The 15,552-nt window shown below is 39.4% G+C and overlaps 1 protein-coding gene across 1 annotated transcript in view; it reads right to left on the bottom strand.

The window, feature by feature from the left end:
• Positions 1-15,552, bottom strand: part of GPC6 (glypican 6) — a 1,140,125-nt gene that overhangs the window by 272,319 nt on the left and 852,254 nt on the right. The gene's annotated exons all lie outside the window — the stretch shown is intronic.

Here is a 15,552-nt window from a genome sequence, read left to right as displayed (position 1 = left end):
CTTAAAGAGGCCTGATCTTCAGAAATGTACAGTCACATCTTACATTTAAAGGACCTGAAAGTGCTCAGCATCTCTAAAAATCAAGTCAAAGGCATCTCAGTTTGAGCCCCCAGAAACGGACGAACCCTAAAATCCACTTATGAAAAATTTGGCTTTTGTTGTTTTGAAACCACCAAACCAGTGCAGGATTCTAATACATACACTAAACCATAATACTGTTTCATCTTATTCTAATTCAGAACAAGGGGTGATCATGTACTTCTGTACAGGGTACCTGCAAGGCCTTTGACTGGACTCCAAAAGAAGAGCAGGAATACCAAACAGAAGGGCTGCATTACAGCTCAGCACTCTGGCCTCATGTTAGAGGGTAGATTTTGACATCTTATACACCCTTCAGCCACGTAACACATGAATACTCTTGCTTTATGAAGGTGAAGTGAATTTCACTGAGAATGTTTGTCCCAGATTAAAAGTATGAAAAATATTATTGATATTACATTAGCACCTTCAGGCCCAAACTGAGATCAGGGTTCAGTTGAACAAAGCACTGTACAAAAACATTACTGTGTAGACAAAGTTTTTGTCCTGAAGACCTTACAATCTAAATTGACAAGACGCAGGTCTGGAGGGGAAAATAAAGCACAGAAAGATAAAGTGACTCGTTCATAGTCACAAAGCAGGTTATTGGCAAAGCCAGGAATAGAACCCAAGTCTCCTGACTAAAGCTGGTCAGGAATTTTTTGACAAAACGCCTTTTCTTCAGTATGACTGAATGCATCCCTGCATTCACACCCTACATACTATTATCAAAATTTTTGTACAAGGCCTGCTTTGTGGGGTGTCATTTGAAAACTCACACTTTCCAATTAGTAATATCATGGTAGAATGCATGTGGCAACATTATGTGTAAACATGAACATAAACTAAAATCATGACTGAAGTGTGTTTCCCAGATAAGTCTGGGGAGTGGCTAAACCAGTTTCTCAAAGACAAAGGGCAACCTGACACCTCAGTCAGGTATCAACAGAGCTGATGGGCCATCACCTATCCAGTGGTCATTCTTTGGCAAGAAAGGGAGCAGAGATGAAGAAATCTGCATCTTAGGCTATGGCTACACTGGCACTTTACAGCGCTGCATGTTTCTTGCTCAGGGGTGTGAAAAAACACCCCCTGAGCACAGCAAGTTACAATGCTGTAAAGCGCCAGGGTAAACAGTGCCCCAGCGCTGGGAGCCGCACTCCCAGTGCTCTAAGTTAATCCCCTTGTGGAGGTGGAGTACCTGGAGCGCTGGGAGAGCTCTCTCCCAGGGTTGGCGCGTGACCACACTCGCACTTCAAAGTGCTGCCGCGGGAGCGCTCCCACGGCAGCGCTCTGAAGTTTCGAGTGTAGCCATGCCCTCAGTAAAGAAACAGCATGAGAGCTTCTTCCTCCACCAGACCCATCTCTTGGTTCTGAGCTGGAAATGCTTTTCAGAAGAGGGACTGAAACCTTAAAAAGGAGGGACAAACACCCCAAGACACCCCTCCCCTCTCTCTCCCTGTCCATCTCACCTGCATACCTGAGAAGACAAAGGAAACAGCCATTGGACTCTGGGGAGGCTCTTGACCTGAAATTTTAGTCAGTAATGCTGTTGGAAACATGTGGTGAGAAATGTTGCTTTGAATCTAATATAGTTTGTTAAGTTAGGCAATAGAAAGCATTTTCATTTTTATTTTCTTGTAACCATTTCTGACTTTGATGCCTCATTGCTTGTACTTACTTAAAATCTCTCTCTTTGTAGTTAATGAACTTGTTTTATTGTTTTATCTAATCCACTGTGTTTAAATTGAAGTGTCTAGGTAACTTCATTTAAGGTGGTAAGCTGGTGTATATTGTTCCCTTAAAGGAATAACAGACTTAGTATATTTGCACTGTCCAGGAAAGGGCTAGACAGTACAAGACATACATTTCTGGGGAAAACTACAGGAATAGGAGTGTATTGAGGGGCCACTCTGCAGTATAACTACATCTGGTGACAGCCAGAGTATAACCCAAGTGTAGCTGGCAGGCTGCAGTTACAGATACTCATGGTGCAACCCTGGTGGGAGCTACTACGATTAAGGTATTTTAAGACACCCAAGGTTGTATGGCAGGGGTGACACAGCCCCTCACTGGTCTGGATTGAACCTCAGTCTGTCACAATGAAAAAATACAGATTCATCAAAACTGAAAATTTTGCAGGAATGTACCAGTTTCAACAAAAGGTTTCTCGGGTCCAGGATGGAGTTTCTGATCAAAATGTGTCTGTGCATATCACCCCGGAATAGCCAATAGCTCAGTAGTTAGGGGACAGGTGAATAGCAGAGCAGAACTTGAACCTGGGTCTCCCACATCTCAGGTGAAATACCTGCCTACGGGTTATTCTGGTCTATTGTTCTCATTTTCATGAAAAACTTCGAAGGGTTTTAGATTCATCCTGATGTGGAACAGGAACATTTTTGAAACTCAAAGTTTCGTGGCTTTCCCACCCAGCTTTATTCCTGACTCCACGTACAATGTCCTAACCAATACCACCTCCCAAGACGAGTTGGACAGTTACACATAGTCCATTAGCAGTTTGTGTTTCTTTTCCTTTATTATATACTTCCTGACCAATTCTCCTAACAGATATGGGATAGAATGTAGTTGGAATTGCAATATGCTAGTTGATACGCTATTAATCTAGTCATGTTTCCTCTCCTTAACTTATCTTGATAACCTTCATGAAACACGTTGTTGTTGCTAGTTTCTTCTAACTGTTCTGTCTCATTAAGAATATTCTGAATAATAAGTGACAGCTGCTGATGCCTAAGACATGTTTTATGTTTCAAATACATGAACACTGAGACAAGACATTTAAAATGCTCCAGGAGTAATAATTATTATCCTTAATGTATTTATTTGTAATTAAAGATGCATCCATTTATAAGAACATTTATCACCTTGTTATCAACAAGCATAATATTAACTGTGAGATCTGTACACTAGAACCTCAACAATGTGCACTGGCTGGTGGAAATCCCAGTAGCATGTCTTAAAGGATGGCCCAGAGCACGTGCTATCATACTTCCTGAAAGGCTAGTGGCATGGTGGAGGTTGCTCTTCTTCCTGGATTTGCCTCTTGGAAGGGCTAGAGAATCAGAAGAAGCCTTCATCCAATGCTTTAATAAACAGTATTTCTAGAAATCTAAGGTTAGGGCAGACATTCTACAGTATATGACCTCCCCGAGATCAATTTTGCCTTCATGGTGGAAGAAGATTGTAAAATCTGAAATCCTTTACACACTTAAAAATAATCTACTTACAGAAACATATGGAAAGAGTACTACATATTGCAAACAAGTGCAGATGAGAAGTTTCTCAAGAGAATCTAGCTGACACTTCCATTAGTAGCAAGTACAAGGACCATCTCAGCTATTTGTTTTCTGCTGGGTTTACAGTCAGTTTTATACAGTTATATTAAGGCTTATAAATTGTATTTAGGAAAATTTTCTTTTATGTCCATTTTGTTAAGTTATACTCATAGTTGTGTTAATTTATTAAGCTATGGTGCTAAGGGACAGTTTGTTCTTTATGACATGCATGAGTGTATTTATCCACATGCATAGAATATGTAATGATGTGGAGTTATATAAAGCCATTATTGATGCTCTGGTACTTTTGAGTTACGCAGGTCTTCCCAAATAAGTGGCAAAACTTTCATAGTATGATGCACCATTTTATGTTTTGTTCATGCCATGTGGAGCATATCACAAGAAAGCTATTAAAGGTTTTTTAAGCAACCTTGTAAAATAAAATGTAAAGCTGTAAAGTGAGCTGCCTTAGTTACCCATAAATCCCTAAAATGTAGTGAACTCTGCATTTGTTACATTACACGCATATGTTTAATGAAACTATAATTCTGTTTCTTGTGTTCAATACCTTATTTTGTTACACAGCTTAGCCTTTAAAATGTGTAATTACTTATCCATATTTTTAAGGAAAGAACATTCAGTTTGGACTTCCCATGAACCTTACTGCAATAGATTTTTATCCATATTTAGTATTTAAATTTCACTTGGGCAATGATTCCCAGCTCACTTGTTGCCTTGAGCTAAAAAATCTGCTATGGTCACCTACACAGGATATTAATATTTATACAAAAAAGGAACTATTTCTGCCCATATCATACTACTTTTCCAGTCCTAAGGTACTAATAAAGCCTGCCTACACATTGGATGCACATCAAACCTCGTTTCACAAGGCAGGAATTCACATGCCCTACCGGGGCTTTTTATGGTTACTCAGGAGTTTTAACATTGATTATACCACATCTGCTTTTAAATAAAGTATTAGAAATTTGGCCACTTAACAGTATAATCATTCAATCATACACCAAATTTTCCTGCCACAGCTCCTATAGCTTGCTTATCATCTAAGGCATATAATCCCATTGTTTTAGCAAAGGGTGACTCCTTGCTTTATAAATTCAATAGCACTCCTAGAACTCTGGTGAGTAGACGAATTGCTTCACTCTAGTACCATTTCCAGACAAGGAATGATCAATATTTTTTTCTATCACTTGAAAAACAACATTTGGTGTGCACAATGATCACTTTACACAGAAACTCATCTCCAGATGACAGCCTCCACCCCTCGACAATGAACATGAACTATTTCAAGTCTGAAACACATCAAGGCATAGGCTCCTGGATTCACATAATGTCAAAATCTAATTTTTTTCCACTTAAAAATAGTATTTGTTACCCTAAAGCCTGTGTCCTAAGTGTAACTGTTGCAGTGATATCTACTGCACGCTGCAGACAGCTTGAAAACATAGCTCAGAGCCCATTCTTCTCAGTCAGGTGTTAACTCTGGAACTCACCAATGAGAGTATCCCTAGGGAGGACTCTGTCTAGGGAGTGGGGATTTTCACTGCTGCCATGCCACTATGGCTCTACTGGTAGGGGTTGGTGTTGGTGTGGGCTCTCACTCATGGACTTAACTGCCACCTATTTGAACAAAGAAGGTCTTTCTTTTCTAGGAGATTGTAAGCAGTTACTGGCAAGGAACATCTGAACTGTAAAGTGTCTAACACATTTTTGGGCACTATAAATTAATAATATGAATATGTTTAAAAACAAATAAGTATCATAAGAATTGTTTCATGAATGACAAAGTTTGGTACAAGAACCTGATAATCCTTGTTGGTCATGCACATACCCTCTCTCGTTTTATACAGAATTTCTTAAAGCAAATTAAAAAGGGGCTAGGCTTTTTAGTTAAGTGGGGATATTAATTACTTTAAAATGTTATGTTATAATAAGAGTACAATGCATTCTAAAACTTGACACTTCAACTTTATTAGCTTACAACAGGAACAGAGTAGTTTTTAGCAATACTATTTATCAAAGGTAAACTGCTCATTAAGACCTAATTATTAAGGCAGTGCAACCAGTCTTCAGTAAAATTCCATTATAGAGATTAAAGTCCTTGAGAAAACCATTCACTTACTCTTATGAAACTGACCAATGTTGAAGTATCTGAGTAGTCCCTTTTCCCCCCACAACTTTAATCTATTCAAATTTATTGCGGTCAGACTTTAGAAAGAAGGCACAACAAGGCATGTGCGGTAGTGGGATGCTGATATGCAGCTGGAGTGTTTCCGACACCATTAAGTGGCTATGAGTGCTGATAATTTTTTTCATTATAATTTTATTTCAAGAACAGACAAAATGTGTTCGGCGCTTTACAACCATATTAGAGGGCACAGTCCTTGCCCCAAGAGCTTACAGTCTGAACAACCAATTCCAAACAATATTCTGCGTCTACAATTTGCCTCCTTAATTCACTTTGGCATGATCTTTGACCCTGAGCTCTCTTCCTCCCACACTCCCTATGTGCGTAGATGGCCTTCTTCATATTTCTTACATCTGTCGCTACAGCAATTCCTCTGTGCCTTTATAGCACCTTTATTTTAGAAATTCACTTTTGCTTTGATTAATTACCCTGCATGATCTGTGGCCTTTCGATGTTGCAGGTCTTCAGACTAGCAAGTGTTGACCACCTTCTAAAACATACAAAGAGACACTATATCGCCATCACCAAACAGTGCCTCCGTCTTCCCATTTGCTTCAAGATTCAGGTCAAAATCACCATCCATGGACTTGATCTAGTTTTCTTAACTGATGGCCTCTGATGACCATATTGTGGCCCAACATACTACAGTTGCATAGGGGAGTAAGCCCCCACCCACAGCTAATCCCTTTGTGTGGATGCATTAGTCAAGTCCATACCTTGACTAAAGGCTACAGGGGAGAACGGGGACTGTATATTCAATTCCCCAACAGGAACATGTGCTGAGTGGATGGAGTGTTCCCTCTGACTCCATTCTGGCCAGCTGAAAGTAGGTAAGTAATGTGCACCAAATAAAGGTCTATAGGAAATTTGGGCATGTCTATGGTACAGTGGCACAGCTATTGTGGTGCAGCCGTACCACTGTAGTGCCATAATGTAGATGTTTTCCACCTTGATGGAAGGGGTTTTTCAGTTTGACGTAGCTAATCCATCTCTCTGAAGAGCGGTAGTTAGGTCAATGGAATAATTCTTCCATTGACCTTTCTGCATCTACACCAGGAGTTAGGTAGACGTAATTATGGCACTGACATTTTTCACAGCCCTAAGTGACATAGCTAGGTTGATCTAATTTTTAAATGTAGACCAGGCCTTCCTGTCCCTTGGGTGCAAGGAAGGAATTGTGATCCTCCGAGTCACACTTCCTTCCCCTGGGTCCTGCTGGAGTGGCAGTAGTTACACACCACCCATCTACACAGGGCTGACCTTAACAGCTCACTCTAACTTCCAAGGTCTCCATTTCTCGCTGTTCTCTTCCAATATCCAGGAGCAGACTGATTTCTGTCCCTTCACTCTGTTGAGAGAGTCTAGTCCTCAACATCATCTGCCATTTACAATAGCTTTTTTATACTTCTTCACCTCATGAGTTCTGTTTCCAAATCTCATCTGAATACATATGTTCTTATGTATGCCTCACAATTTCTAACCCCAATTTACCCTCCATTATTGGTTTTATGAACAAATATTTTTATTTATTCACTACAAAATATCCCCATCATTGCTTTCTGTAATTTTTACCATATACTGTCTTACATTATTTAACTAAGGAAAGCACTTTGGGATATGCTTTGTTAAAAAAAATAAATACAAAGCTTCGTTACAACCTACCATAATGAATAGTTTGGGAAGTTTTCAATAAGTATAACATGGAAATTAGTTGTATTTTAACGTTATTTTAATAGACTTTTGTGGATTGCAAATATCTGCCTATTCAGACAAGTAGAAATAGAAAACAGATTTTTTGCTTCATTCTGTTCACTAAAGTAAGCAATTTTGTCTTGTTTTTCAACTATTTTGAATACTATAGGAGACGTCCATCCACTATTAAATGAGCAAAAGACAGCTCTTCCTCTTCTTGTCATTCTCTCTCCAACCAGAGCAACCCAACAATAAATACAGAACTTAAGTGGGAGGGGGCTGCTGACAGCACTTTTCATGAGGGTTCATAGAATCATAGAATATCAAAGTTGGAAGGGACCTCAGGAGGTCATCTAGTCCAACCCCCTGCTCAAAGCAGTCCCCAATGTTTGCCCCAGCTCCCTAAATGGCCCTCTCAAGGATTGAACTCACAACCCTGGTTTAGCAGGCCAATGCTCAAACCACTGAGCTATCCCTCCCGCCAGGGTTCTTCAATTAGTGTTTACATACTACTAAATCCAAAATAGTTTGAATGACTTGACCCTCAGAAAACTCTGCAAAGCCCATTTATTTGTTTCCTAGACAGTTTGGGAGATTGGTGGCAGGGAGAGAATGGAGATGTAGAGTATGATGGGGAATTTGTTTATACTGGCATGTTGCACTGAATACACAGGCCAATTTCTAATATGGAGTTGGGCTGGTTAGCTTGACTGGATTTTGGTTGTTTGGTAATTGTTGTTGTTGGTGTGTTGTTTTGTTTTTGTTGCTTGTACTGTATTCAAATAAAATAATTTCATCATTATGATCTTTTTGGGGGGAGGGAATTATTTTTACGTAAGAGTTTCTTTTGTTCACCTACCAACAGAAACACTATATAGGAGAAATATTTTAAAAAAATCCTAAAGCATTGCATAGAGTTAAGAGGTACTAAGGAGCGAGAAGGTCTGTGACATAAGTTCAAGTAAATCCATGGCAAGTTCTTCAAGAGTTGAGCTTTGACTTAGATCTGGAAATGAATGTCATTTTGAGGATATAGTTGTGTTTCTTTTTATACATGAAAAGGCGGGCCACAGTGCTCAGCATAAACTAAGACTTTAGAATGTCAAATGAAAGGAAGATGGAATAACATATGCAAGAGATGAAACAAATGAGGATTGCAGTAGAGTCAAGGAAGAGGTGTCGGTCGGGAAAAATTGTAGAGGTGGCAATAAATGGATTGGAAGTCACTGAGATGTGAGGGAGAAGAACATTTAAGGCTAAGTATCACACCAAGGTTACAAACTATGAAGGAAAATGGGAGCTCTGAGTGTGAGAAAAGGCAACGGAATTGTGGTGAGGATCCTCCTCTCTTCTTCTGTCTTTGAGACATTTATGTAAATAAAACAGAAACAGTCACAAGTTTCCATGAACTACACAGGCAGAGAAAATGAAACAAGAGTATTGGTAAAAGGAATAAAAACTGAGCACCTTCACCAACAAAATTTTACTTAGTGGTTTCTTACTCTTTTTCTAGTGGACTATTTCTGCTTCTACAAACAAAACTTGTTATTCATGCATCCTCTTAATAGACGTGTTTTAAACTGGTGAACGTCCTTCTCTTCAGGTGAAAGCATTAGGAAAATATAGTAGATGGGAGACCTGGAGGCTGGAGAACAGAGATAGGGATTGTGGGGGCTTTTAAAGGAGCATTTTACTAACTGTATCAACATATGCAACATCTTCCTGTATAGGTAGTATGTTATACAGTCTTTTAAAGTTCAATAATATCACATTACTTCAAATGCAGACAGTTTCCCTGATATATTTTTAATTAGAGAAACACTTTGGGTTATCTTCTAAATAAACATGATGTTTGTGTTACCAAAATGTAACTGTAACAGAATCCTGAGAAATAAGCATGAGCATATGAGGAGGGCTGTAATTACAGCAATTATGGAAAAGTAATTTCCTGGCTGTATAAATTGAACAGCTTTGAAACAGAGTGGATCAACCATAAAAAGAAACTCAATATAGAAAATAAATATTTTGGGAGTTAGTAAATGGCTGCTATGCACACCAGCAAAATGTAAATGTTTTGCCTAAAGTGCGTATATTTTCATTTTGGAGACCCTTGTAGATATAAGTTTGTGGTTTTGTTTGTTTGTTTTTGTTTTAAAAAAGACCTAGAGATATAGGAATGATGAAGCCTTATGCATATGTGTCACTTCCCATCTGGTAGATAAACAGGGCTTACCAAAGAAGCTAATGCATTTTAACTGAGTTGTACTCATGCACAACAAATCAAACCTTATAGGATAATTTTGAATCAGATAAACTTTTTCAGATAATTAAAATGCAACCAATGAAAAAAAGATTTCAGAGTCTGGAGTAAAGCTTCTTTTTATCTGGAAATGGATGGGATTCAACCCCCCCTCCCACCCACCCCGGATCCGATTACACCTCAAGTTTGTAAGGTTCAAACAAACAGATCTAGGTACAAATTTTGTAGCACTAGCCTATCAAACAGGAACCATATTTCAGCATCTAAATAGCCTATTTGTTGTAAACATATCAGTATTAAGTAGATTGTGTTTATAGGTCAGAGCAAACCAACATTCATGGAAAATACACCTGGAAATAATAATGCACCTAAAAATAATAATTCACAAGAAAGCACCTCTAGAAATGTGATGCTCTGATTACCTATTGCCACCTGCCTACAGTTAGTGATTATAGTATTTGCATTGGTCTATGACTAATAGCATCTGTTATTACTGCTGGCCATATACTATAGTCGAGCTGCACCACATGTTCCATTCCTTTGTACTAAGTCACAGCATTTAACCATATTATCACAACACCATGCCATTATAAGGCAATCAGTAGTAAACTATGGAGTCCTTGAATGAGTGACTATTTAAAAATCTTATAGGCTTTGGAAGCTGTGCTGCATGAGAAACTTCCACCTACACTTTGGGAAGAGGGAGGGAGATAAAAGATGCTTAGCTGTGGGTAAAATGCTACTGAAAGCTACAAAAGCTGAGCCAATACCAGTGCAGGAAAGAAACCGCTTTAAAAAAAATTACTTACTCCTGCTTTAGCCTGATTTAAATGGTTGTTCTAGGTTGTGCAAAGAAATGTACCCTTAGTATGCTGAAAGTTGGCCAAGTGTTGGCCAAAAGATAGACATGGAAAATTTCAAAATAGCAGAATTTGCTCCCAAGTGAAAATGAAACGTCAAGATTTTTTAAAAGATGACTTTTTTCCCCTCTAGATGTGAGGGGGGAAAACTGATATCAGAAAAAATTACTTTGCTTTGATCAACCATGAGACAAACAGCATGACCAATTTTATTTTGGAAAGAAATTCTTTTCTTTGTAGAGACTTTGAATACCAGTCAGATCAGATTCTCATCTGATGTAAATTGGCATTATTTCATTGGTACAATATGATTTATACCAACTGAAGATCTGACCTCAAGTTTTCATTGGTGGGGGGGTAAGGGAATTTATTGATATATTATATAAACCCCTAATAAAGATGTGGGGTTTGCTTACCATGAAAATCTTAATACCCCTAAATATTGCAGCGTTAAAGAGATTGATGTAAGAAAGTGGTAAAAGACAAAATTACTATAGTTGCAACTCCTGAAATACGAATAAAGCAAACACATTTTGATCAGAAATTAACTAGCTCAGAACACCACAACTCTGCAGTTAAACTGAAAGCATGCTGTTGGTTCTATAATTAATAATAAATCCACACTGAAGTCTATTGTAATATTTTGTTTTCCATTTTCTATTTGTTTTTATATGCATTTGTAATACTTTGGAACACAGTTCAAAAAACCAGTCATTTGACCAAGTTTTATACCTATTTTTCCAGGGTGCAGATCTCTGTGGCAACTATGTTTCAACATACCAATATAATATACTTTTACATCAAAGAAAGATGGATGGATACTGTAAGAATATATTAATTATATATGGAGAAGATAGTCAAATATTAGGAAAGGACTCAAAACTGTCTAATTTAAAGAAGATTTATTTCAGTGCAGTCAGTTTGCGAAGATGGGAACGTCGGTCATTAATATCTGGTACACAGGAGAATTTCCATATTATCAAAATATGTTTTTACCTATCAGCATAGCTTGGAGTAGCCATATCCCCTGTTATTTTCATGACAGGAATCTCCCAAGATGTAAAGGCCAGGACATGGAATGGTTTCCTTTCTAATTGTTAATAAAGCTAACCAAAGAATAAATGTTGTAAGAAAAGGGAAACTAATTTCCATGAGCTCTAAGGCATTGCAGACATCAGCAGCATATAATGTTTCAGGATTAACTAAGTGTTTAGTCCATTGTAAGGAATACATAAACATTTTCTTTTGAGTGTATGTATAATTAGTTTGTGATTTACATTCTAATGTATAGAATGTAAATCACAAACTAATAGTCTGCTAATACTACCATTATTTAAAGCCATGTTAGTATAGTCGTAGTAATCTCTCTTTACCAGTGTCTTATAACTAGTGTGTATAAGTATGCTTACAGTTATCTAAGTATCACTGGGTGTACTCTGATTTGTTCTATTAAGAGTAATGAAGCCCGGAAGTAATGAAACATGCAGGAGTTTTTGTTATGATAGTTATAAACTTGTTATAAAGTTTGCTACTTGTGAATGCTGCATTTTTAGGTGTTTATGTTGCAATGTAATTGCTTGCCTTTTTTTTTGTATTTTCCAGTTTCTTATTTCAGAAGCACATCATTTGCTTGTGCTTTGGCTTTCCATCACCACCTGCATTAAAATGTTACTAGAATGAATTTAGGATACTGCACTCAAAAAGATGTTGGGGCAGATGACTACATCAATTCATGTTACTAGGTACTTGCATACCCTTGGTGAAATCCTATTCTGGCTGAAGCATAGGCCTGTAATATACCCTGTATAGCCATCTGAATTTTAAGGGTTAACCAAAGAACAAAACAGACAGAGAAGCTCTTTATTGTTACTGCAAATCGAAGTGTAATATTAGGCAGGAGGGTTACTACTGATGTGGAAAGTTCAGTATCTGCCTTCTGGTAGGTGGATGAGAGTGCATGTCCTAGGATTTTAAACTCCCATAGGTTAACTCACAATATAAATGACACTATGGGGTACAAAATATGATATTACTGGGCTAGTGTTACATTTTTTATAATTTCTATGAGACACTCAGACCTTTTTTTGCCTTCACATTTTATTAAGTGACTTTTTAAAGTATTTTGTTTTTGTCTTTCTCTGGATGCGCTGCCAATATCTTCTAGAAGTATGAAGGTCAGTGAAAAAAAAATTAAGTAGTGTAAATGTCCAGTTTTACCATGAACAACAAGACCACACAGACTGTTTACTACAACAGTAGAGTATGTCTAGATCACATGGGAGTAAAAATTTTGGCAGATAGGGGTCACACTAGTGCTTGCACCTTTGCTGATCCGATGGCAGCAATACTGGGTTTTAGTTCTGGTCACCCCATCTCAAAAAGGATATATTAGAATTTGAAAAGGTACAGAGAAGGGCAACACAAATGATGGAATATGCCAAAGAAAGCCTAGAACGATGGGTTAGGGGTAGAATCTCCTCTTAATCAGCCAAATCCTGCAATCTTTTTATCAGTTTACTCTGCCAAAACTCCCTCTGAAATTTTGCCTAAGTAAGAACTGAAAATTTGTGCCCAACATGTGTGTGTGACTTAGTAAAGGGAACTGCTTGCACACATCAATGACAGAATATATGAAGTGAGCACAATATTTTTAAAACAAACCATGCCACTTGAGTTATTTTTGACAAAAGTGCTTCTAACATTTTTGAGCCTTTTGGATGTGGATCAAGGAAGATGGATAGTTCTGATTTTTAAAACAGACAATACCCAGTCACTTAGACTGAGTTTCGACTTGAGGTTTGGATTATTTTACTGAGTGTTAGATTGAGCTTTGCATTCCTCCAAATGTGAAACCCAAAGTGAGATTCAAGGAATGCAAATCCTTAGTGCATGACACCAGGAAAAAAATTCCTTGTTAATGGAATAGAATGCCACCACAGCCCCAGTTGGCTATCGTGGGTAAGAAGGGAGGGCTGTCACACCGGCATCACAGCTGCACAACTGGCCAAGATTCATACAACTCAAGAATATAACTTAATTGTGCATATTGTGTGCAGATGGCATTTAGATTTCTTTGTAGGAAAACAGATAACTTAAAACTTGCTGCTGAGATGTCCCAGGCTTGAACTCAAGCCTGGGAGTTCCTAGATAGCTGTGGCCACATCCTGGCCTTCACCCAATATCTGCTGAAACCTGCTAGGCTGAGAAGCTAGTAGGACTATAGCCTCAGCCAAGGGACTAACCGTGGGAGCCCTGATTGGAGGATCACCGGCACTGCCGATTGGTCCAGCTACGCTATTTAAGCCAGAAGGAAGCACAAGAGTTTGTCTGAGCAACAAGGTGATCTCCTGTTGTAGCTGCATTGGACTCTGCTTGTGCTGGCTTCCTGCACCCAACCCAGTTCCTGATTTCTTCCTCAACCCTTCGTTCGCTCCTGTTCCCACTGTGCTCCTGCTCCATGCTTGATCCTTGCCTCTTCTCCAGTTCCTGCCCTTATGTGTTGCCTCCAATCATCAGTTACCAGTCCTAGCTCTGACTCCGGCCTCCCACTTCTGACCCCGACTCTTGCTTGACCCTTGGCTCTGCCATTTTGTATCTGACCCTCAGCTTTGATTCCTGGTTCTGACTGGCTTGACCTCTGGCTCTGGTAATTAACAGTTGACTCTGGTGCTGACCCTTGGCTTTGTTCCCCAACCTGGATGCCTGCTCCACTCACTGGATCTGGCTCCTGCTCTGATTACTAGGCCAGACCACCTACACCCCAGTCCATAACAGCCGCTAACACTACTTTATTTTCCACTATCTAAGAAGATACATGTACACTTAAGGATATGTCTACATTGCAGTTCAACACCTGTGGCTGGCCTGTGTCAGCTGACTTGGGTTTGTGGGGTTTGGGCTAAGGGACTGTTTTACTGCAGTGTAGACATTTGGGCTCGGGCTGGAGCCTGGGCTCTGTGACCCCACAAGGGATTTGAAATATATCCCAGGATTAAGCCTCAGTGTTTTTCAGTAGTAGTCACATTGGAAGGTTTCAAACTGCTCTGAGTTACCTCTATTACTTAGTTACAGTTACCACGTTAACTCAGAGCAGCATTTGACCCTGTATTTCTTAACACAAAACTAAGGACAACTGAAATGTTAGTATAACAAATCATCAAATTCCATTACTTCTACTGTGTCAAACCAGATTCATATTTATTTAGTCAAATCTCTAAAATATGCCCATAAGTACACTAAGACAATTAAAATAGTCCAGTGCCAAAAAAGACCTTCCCCATCCATATTCTCCCACACCTGACTGCATATCATCTCCAAACACATCAGCCTTGCAGCAAAATATGGAGTATAGCTTTGGGCCAAAGATCTAAATATTGCATCAAAATATTTTCCAGCAGAGACAGGAGTATTTGCAAAACATACAAAATTTTATAAAAATTTTAGGTAATGTGAAATTTATCAAAAAAGTAAGGCAGACAAATTTGGGTGCATGTGGGGATACGCTTTTCGAGCGAAAGAGAGAGTGGTGCTTCTGTGTCCAAGTAAAATATTACCCTACATTAAATGTAAGTTTATTTATTTATAGTGATTACTTATCCCTCCCCATTGGAGTGCTGGTGACAAAGTTTCCATGAAATAGTATTTCAAAGAAATACTTTCTATTGCTCAAAACTGTGCTTATTTCACTCTAGGTATTATATCCCTTTGTCTAAAGTTGGGCCCAATGTCCTCCTTTATATATTCCTGGCAGGGGCGCTGGAATAGGGGGGGCAAGGGACAATGGCCCTCCCACTTTTGAAAGTGGACGGGTGACTTTTCATTATGGGCCCAACCCCCTGCCCCTCCTCTTCTGCCCAAGTCCTCTCCCCCTGGCCAGGCCGGAAGCTGGAGCCTTGCCTGAGTAAGAGTGCCCCTGGGGAGCCTGGGCAGCTGTGCGGAGCCCTGGACCCTCCACCTGCCCGGGGTGGGTGGGGCCCGAGAGCAGTCCCTGGCCTGTGTTCCCCCCCCCGCCCCTGGCTCCCCACCCAGGGCAGATGGAGGGCCCGCAGTTCCCCACAGCTGCCCAGGTGGCTCTTGCCATGGCCTGGCTCCGGCTCTTTGGCCTCCAAAGCCCCACCCTCAGGTCATGCCAGAAGCTGGAACCAGGTCAGGTTAAGAGCTGTG

This window comes from Eretmochelys imbricata, chromosome 1 (genome assembly GCF_965152235.1).
Source record: "Eretmochelys imbricata isolate rEreImb1 chromosome 1, rEreImb1.hap1, whole genome shotgun sequence".
NCBI lineage: Eukaryota > Metazoa > Chordata > Testudines > Cheloniidae > Eretmochelys > Eretmochelys imbricata.
Note: the sequence above shows the minus strand (reverse complement) of the source record. Positions and strands in the feature narration are given on the sequence as shown.